The 6707-nt window shown below is 36.7% G+C and overlaps 1 long non-coding RNA gene across 1 annotated transcript; it reads right to left on the bottom strand.

Moving 5' to 3' along the window:
* Positions 1–1046: 1046 nt before the first annotated feature.
* LOC139141653 (uncharacterized) lies at positions 1047–3972 on the bottom strand. Its single transcript, XR_011554215.1, has 3 exons — positions 3953–3972; positions 2918–3074; positions 1047–2256 (listed from the first exon to the last, which is right to left on the bottom strand). It is a non-coding gene; the product is annotated as an uncharacterized lncRNA (long non-coding RNA).
* Positions 3973–6707: the final 2735 nt, after the last annotated feature.

The following is a 6707-nucleotide window of genomic DNA, read 5'->3' as shown; positions in this document are numbered from 1 at the left end:
TGCACTGCCTTTTGTTCAGCGAGTGTAACTATTGTGCGGGTCGTGCGGGCTGCGGGTCACTGCGGGCCAGTGCGGGCTAGTGCGGGCCACTCCTTTCTTGACAGTTTTTAGGTTGCGGGCCAGTGTGGTTGCTGCCGGCAAATGCGGGTCACTCCTTTCTGGCCAATATTTAGGTTGCGGGTCGCTGCGGGCTACAACTTTCTGAGCAGTTTACAAGTTGTGGGTCACTGTCAGCCATTATTTTCTTACGGGTTTTCAGGTTGCTTTGGGGTACTCGAGGTTGCAAAGTGCTGGTTGCTGCGCTGCATTAAATTTTTGTATAATTTCTGACATTTTCAAATGCCTTATCTAATATCTCAATAAAAATAGGGAAACCAGTTGCACTTGTCTTTCCTGAAAAGTGATATTATTCTTGTCTTTAAAGAACATTTTCACTTTAGACTGTTAACAGGTGTAGGCCACCTCAGTAAGTGATTATTTTGCATCGAAAATCAGAGTATTTTCAACACCTCTGTAATTTGAGTTCTGATGTAATTCAAACAGAAATGTTGCATGTCATCTGTACACTTTTATCAAATAATAATAAACTGATAATTTGCAGTTTAAAATATTACAAATGTGTTGAAGAGAAAACAGGCTTGGCACAGGAAACATTAAAGCATGCAAATCAAGAGAAATTGTGGGTAATGTACTGTACTGTATGGAAATCCGGTCACGACATGCGACATGCGACCTGAGTAATAAAATAAAAGTCTTACTCCTCTCATGCATGAGGTCGTTGGTGGCGCACTCAGACCTGCATTCTCGATCAACGGTGAAACCCGGAAGTGTAATTATCGGCAAAGATGTTGTATTTTTCGTGGTATCCACGAAAGGAAATATGACCTTAAGGAACTAGGTGTTTCTCATGGTTCATTTTATTTCAAGAAACAATTTACACGAAGATAAGTCTCATTTCTATCGTTTTCGGGCGACCAGCAAATCGACCCGCACTTTGACCCGCAATTTGATCCGTCGACCCGCAAAATAACGATACTGTTGTTCAGCAGGAGTCAAACCATCCACTTCATTTTCTCTTCCAAGCAGATTAATGTCACCTTTGTCACCTCTTAATCCTGGAGATACTTTCTTACCATCAAATGCAATACAAATACTTGTATCTTTATTGGCAGCAGCAATCTTGTCAACAACCTGGTGGCAGATACCAGGGGCAATAACGTTTGGCCATTCACCTTCATATGGGTCAAACATCTTTAAAACACCCTCATTAGGTATGGAAAATATTATATTGGCTTCAGCACCAGCAAAACTACCCCTGTCACTTTTACCAAGTAGAAGGGATCCAGCATGTTTCCATCCACTCAGAAACCGTAGGGGAGCTGCGCCAAATTTATTGAGGAAGGTCTTCCAAAACAATTTTGAAAGAAAGCTATACCGCATCTCTGTCAAGGACGTTGCATTCAAGGCCTTCAGCGTATCAATAAATATTGCATAGGTGAGACTGTCTGCTTGTAACTGGCCATTCGAAAGTGATATCAATAACTCCTTCAAAATATCACCTGTTACACACGTTTGTAAGACTTTTGTATATTCTGGCATTATCTTCTCAATGACTTCAGTAATGTTGTTACCATCTTCAGTTTCTTTATCAGAATCTACAACTTCATCTTTTCTACTGCTGACAGTATCAGGACCTGCCAAAGATGTCTGTATTTTTCTTGAAGGTCAAGTCTCCTTCAGATTCAACAGAGGGTGAAGTTTCAACTTGAACATCTTTGCCAACTATATAAGTATCTCTATTATGCAGTGTATCATCAGGTACATTTAACTCATTGTTAGACTTTGTATCATGAATCTTGGTGAGACCAAATCCACATTTGTCACAGACCTGTCCATCACCAATATGGGAATGAGTGTGGCTACGATTAATGCCACTGTCTGACTTATTTTCTCCATATGATCCACACCGGTGGCAAAGTTCATACGCTACAAGGACAGAGTGATTACAGGTCGAACCATTACCCCCCATTGTATTTGGCAATCTATTGATATTTCCACAGCTGAAACACAGTATCCCATAAATATTATCAACCTCATTCACTTCTGGTAGCTTTATAGATGTATTACACCACTTGCATGTTATGTCAGACGAGCCCAGACTTGTATTTTCCTGATTTGCCTCTCTTCTTGTTGCATTTTCTCCTTTACTTGGTGTACTGTGGAATAATGGTGGTGGTAACTCCAAGGACTCATCACCTGTGAATATATTTGAGAATGAATCTATTTAAGTTTCACAAACTTTGGTTATCCTTTTAATCAAAATTAATGTCAGAGAATATAAAGTACATGTACTATAATATTATGAGGCATGACCACACAATATAAAAGTGCAGTGAGAATTGTATGGCATTAATATCTGAAAAAAAATAGTGTCATCACATTCTGCATGTAGCTCCAATTTGTTACTTGTGGTGTATATTGCCGTTGCCTAAATATCAAGATTGATCTGTGGACAACATCATAGTCTTAAGTTACATATATACCCTTTTAGCCAAGTTTATACAGTGTAATATACTTTCTTAAAGCATGGTGGTTGTCAGTTACTAGGCATGTGTGTGTGTGCTTGAGTTCAACCGAATGGATATCTTTTGCATAGCTACATATATACAACACAATGTTTCTTCACTTTGTTCAAGATGGCTGGCATAATAAGAAGACCTTTGGACAGAGATAAGTGCATGGGTGGAGACCAAACAAAGTTGCACTTACTTGTAGATATGGGCATGACAATTGGAAGACAATGAAATTATTTTGAAAATTTTCTACCAAAATAATTGTGTGTGATTTTTACACCTCAAACTTACACATATTGTAAAGTTTCAAATTATGATAAATGCTATGACATAATGTTATTTACCTCCATCGACAGGCTCAGCTACATCAGTTGTGTGTGCAATGTTTCCCTCTCCACTTCTTTTTTTTTCCCTTTCCTATCTAGGGTCAAAAATAATCTTGAGCGCTTTCTCTTTGGTGGCATTATCAAATATTGATGATGATGCAGTTAGACAAAAATTCTGAATAAAAAATAAATATCAAAATACATTATCAAAAAAAAAAGAAATAAATCAGATAAACTTGTATAGCAATGATTAACCCTTTTCCTGCCAGACAGTAATAACTGTATCACTTCCCCATCAGCCAAGTCAGTAAAAAGCGGTATTGAGCCAAAACATGACGTATTTTCACCCACTTGGCTTGGTATGTTATAGCATCTTTTGTCCAAAAAAAATCAACTTTACAGTATTATGTTTTCAACAGCCTTCAAATGTACAGTATTATGTTAAAATACATCATATGGAATACGTTGTGTTTCATTAATTTTAACCATCTTGACCTGGTGGTGAAATACGGACTTGGCAGGAAAAGGGTTAAGGAACTAAGTTCTTACTGCAGACTTTTTTATGGTTGTAACACAAGTGGAATAAATGTCAATAATTATTGAATGACCACGGAAGGTTTAATAGAATGAACGCCAAACTCACTCACTTGAAACTGACATGACAATTCGCTGATTACTGTAATGTTTGAATTGTCACTTGACAATGCAACTTGATACATATTTTGATATCCATAAAAGTAAACGAGGTTTCGTAGTTTACGAAAATCTACATATAACTAGTCCTGCTTATACAATATGAACGTACGACACTCAATGTGCAACGATTAGTCGGATCACTACACAGACCTGCATGCATTCTGCACGCCATTCACTTGTATGGTGTTATGTCTTATCTGTCGGAGTAGCGGCCATTATTCACGAACTCTTTGCAAAATAATTGAAAGCGATAAAAATTACTTGGCATACTAGTTCTTATCCCGATTCCCCGCAGAATACATATCATACGGAAATGTAAAATTAGTCTAGAACGTAGAAACGGACGAAAATCCTTACCTCTCGGGCGCTCCGTACACTCGGCATTACTTGTCGCCATCTTGAAACATCATATATCAATGACGTACGGTATCGTGCTGGCGCTTTCCTGTCTCGCGGCTAAGCTTTTGCATGCTCGGCTTATGGACATTATCACACCGCTTGAGTTTCTATTGCGCGGTTTGGCTTGTTGTTTCATCTCTAGGCTTTCTTACCTACCCCTGCAAGTGCTACACCCTTCATATTTGGTATGATGGGAGACCTTATGACATCACATCCTGTACCTTATTAATTATGTGCATATCTAATTATGAGCCAGCAAATAGAGCTAGAGGTCTGATTTTTGGTATATAGGGATAACTTAGCAATACAATTTTTTTGACAAAATGTCATGTGACCCCAATGACCTTTGACCTCAAATATACATATATGGCCATAACTAAGTAACCCCAAGTGCTACACCCTTCATATTTGGTATGATGGGAGACCTTATGACACCACATCCTGTACCTCATTAATTATGCGCATATCTAATTTTGAGCGCGCCAATAGAGCTAGAGGTCTGATTTTTGGTATATAGGGATAACTTAGCAATACAATTTTTTTGACAAAATGTCACGTGACCTCGGTGACCTTTGACCTCAAATATACATATTTGTCCATAACTCAGTAACCACAAGTGCTACAGCCTTCATGTATGGTATGATGAAACACCTTATGACGCCACATATTGTACCTCATTAATTATGCGCATATCTCATTCTGAGCGAGCCAATAGAGCTAGAGGTCTGATTTTTGGTATATGGGGATAACTTAGCAATACAATTTTTTTGACAAAATGTCACGTGACCTCGGTGACCTTTGACCTCAAATATACATATTTGTCTATAACTCAGTAACCACAAGTGCTACAGCCTTCATGTATGGTATGATGAAACACCTTAGGGACGATTCAGAATTTACTTCCAGGGGGAGGGTGGAGGATTTTCTATTTTCTCGGTGATTTTTTTCCATGGCCCCCCTAGTAAATTATAGAAAAAATCTATGCCCCCCCCCTCATCTTTCCTGTTTTTTTTTCCATGGCCCCCCCTAATATATACATGCATGCTTATACGGTACATTATAGACATATCTAGTCTAACAAGTTGCAGGAACTGTAGGGCCTAGTGGACATTAATCGATGATATAACAAATCATTTCAGGGTTATGTGACTATAAAAAGAATGATTTGCAGGGACTGCAAGTTGCACACTTTTGGAAAGGGTAGCAATAAACTATCTGGTTGTAAATTTCTGAAGAAAAGTTAATTACTAAATATGAATACTTTTTCGTTATGTCTCACTGATACATATGATGCACACAAAGACAAGCAAAGATGTCAGTTAGAAATGGTGAACAGAAAATCAGAGGAGCAGATAATTGGCAAAGTGATATATATCTTGAAGTTTAATGGTACATCTCATTTGCAGATATCCAGATATTTCTGGAAAGTGAGATGTACATGTACATGCACACGTTCAGCATACATTTTCATTTGATGATGCTGAATATTTGCAGACTCACGGTGAAAGTTTTAAACATTAGGTATTAAAATTGGTGAAAGCCAACTTGTTTTTAATTTTCTCTTTTTTTCTAATTTTGGTTGTCATAAAACCAAGTTGCTGCCACTGAAAGCAACAATGCTGAGGAATAATTTAGAACATTTCTTGAACAAAACACCTTATCCAAAACATGAATTCACATGTTATTCTGCTCATTCCATTCACAATCCAATGTTCATATTAAAATGCAGATAACCCTATGTAAGTCAAAATTCACATTTTGTCAGCAGTATTTTTCAAAATTGACAGAGCATTCATATTTCAAATTTTTTTTAACAAACTTTAATTTTAGAATAGTCATGATGCGCATGTTTTCAGATGACACGAAACAATACATGTTAATTTGTTTTTTTGCCTTTTCTGCCAGCCGCCACTGTGAAATCTTTGATTATACATATCAGAATGAATGGGACACAAAAGTATTAGCATCAATACACAATGTGTAAGCCTATCCACATTTCTCCTAGCCTCATACACACTGAGATCACTTCTTGGACTACAGCAAATTTCTGTGTACACAATATTTCAACAATCCGACACCATAGCATTGGTGCAGTGCCACATGATCTTCTGGATGCACATACAGGATTATTGGAAAATCAACCCTTTTGTAAATTTTTCACCATATATTTTTGACAGTAATACATAATATTTTTATTTTCAACATTAAAACCTATTCGTTGAAAAGCACCTTGAAGATGAGACGGTCATAAATTTATTTTCAAAAAAGTTTATAGTAGATGTAAGCACTGTAAAAAGTTATGTAGAACATTTAAAAAATTTAGAAAGGGTAAAATTGATGAGAATGAAACATAGAAAAAAGGAGCAGAAAAGAAGAGTAGCAGTAGCAGTAGTTTACTCAAAGGATGAAGTGGGTGTATATTTGGGGTAAAAAACCTCAATTTTTGTATTAATGATAAAAATTAATTTAAGTCGAAAACTAGACAGTATTTTCTGAAATGTAACATTTCACTTGAAAGGATAGTATTCATGTAGAAAAAAACAACTATTTTACTTGGCATTATCCATCTTCATTTTAAAATTGTAGGGGTTTAAAGACTGACACTCTAATAATTGATTAAAATCATGATCAGCAAAATTAAAATGCCTCTTATTCAAAATGCCTCTTATTAAAAATGTAAGAGCTTTATTGCTTAACAAAACCAATTGATAGT

Source organism: Ptychodera flava, chromosome 1 (assembly GCF_041260155.1).
Source record: "Ptychodera flava strain L36383 chromosome 1, AS_Pfla_20210202, whole genome shotgun sequence".
Lineage (NCBI taxonomy): Eukaryota > Metazoa > Hemichordata > Enteropneusta > Ptychoderidae > Ptychodera > Ptychodera flava.
The sequence above is the reverse complement of the archived record's forward strand: the minus strand, read 5'-3'. Positions and strand labels throughout refer to the sequence as shown.